This window comes from Atta cephalotes (assembly GCF_000143395.1).
Source record: "Atta cephalotes unplaced genomic scaffold scaffold00054, whole genome shotgun sequence".
Taxonomy (NCBI): Eukaryota; Metazoa; Arthropoda; class Insecta; order Hymenoptera; family Formicidae; genus Atta; species Atta cephalotes.
The window spans coordinates 673762-675174 of record NW_012130118.1 but is presented as its reverse complement, the minus strand read 5'-3'; positions in this window follow the sequence as shown (position 1 = coordinate 675174).

Here is a 1413-nt window from a genome sequence, read left to right as displayed (position 1 = left end):
TCTCTCTCTCTCTCTCTCTCTCTCTCTCTCTCTCTCTCTCTCTCTCTCTCTCTCTCTCTCTCTCTCTTGTATATTCGTAATGCTAATCTAATTATTTTTTATAACAAATAAAGCATAATATACATATACATATTACACATTTTTTAATATCTCATTTTATTCTTGACAATTAATTCACAATGAGGAAATTAAGATTATTAGGATTTTCTTGATTTTCCTTCTTTCTATTCTTAGCTAAAATCAGTCCACAATCAAGACCGCAGCTCATTTAGTTTAATCGTTATAACACTCTTCGATCAAATTATTGATTACATCAGAGTAAATTAAAATCAAGCAAAAAAAATGTGCGACGAATACCGTGAACAGTTTTTTTTTCCATATCATGACCACTGCTCATGCGCAGATAGAAAGCGCATATGACGCGGCGCTAGTTGGCGACAGTTGGCGACATTGGTCAGTTGGCGATGACGTCAGATCAGCCGACGTCGCATCACTTTACGGCGCGCTCAGCGCTGTCATCCGCTGTCATCTGGTCACCTAATCCGTTTCCTGTCATCCGTCATCCCTGCCTACGAAGCGGATTTCATCGGATGCATATAGTGTCATCGCAGCGGCGCGCCGCGAGTATATGCCGCTGACATTATGACCTACGGTTAGCTCGTGCGTCATGAAGGCGTATCGCGAGAAGCGACAGAGCGACTAGGCGCAACGACGACGACGCGGCGAATAGAAATTATGTTCTCCGCGATTGCTGCTGCTGCTGCTGTTGTTGGCTGACGCGAATCGCGAGGTGAGGTGAGGCGAGAAGAGGTGAGACGAGGCCGCGACCCTGAGCCCAATATGAAGATGCGTGTATGAGTTCGTGATGGTGCAGAATGGTATAGAACGCTTAACGATAGCAAGAGAAATTACGACGCGCGGCAATAGTAGTAAAGTAGTTGAGTAATCGACGGACGGGTTAACCAGGAGTTAACGAGTTTCCCGAGCAAACAAGAGCGATCGGCGAAAGTGAGAAGTGAACCACCTGGAATTGGCGATCCTGCGGACTTCTGCGAGGAATCAGAGATCTGCGGTGACTTCGGCCGGGCTGTTATCACGGGCGATCCGCCGCGCCGCGCTGCGATCCGAAAGGTCACGGGTTCACGATTGCTCTCTTCGGTCGTCCGGAGAATGACGATGCGGTGCGTCTGACGCGGGCGACGCGGCGGTGGCGGCGGCGGCGGCGGTGGCGACGGACGACGACGACGGCGGCGGCTTCGGCTTCGGCTTCGGCGGTAATTCCTTCCAGTGCGCCGGAGGACGACGACGAGTCGCGATCATCCGGCCGTCCCGATCGCCGATCAGTCGTACACGCTCCTTCGGATACCTTGAGGCATTAATTAGCGACGAGCCACGAATGTGAGGTACCGCAGG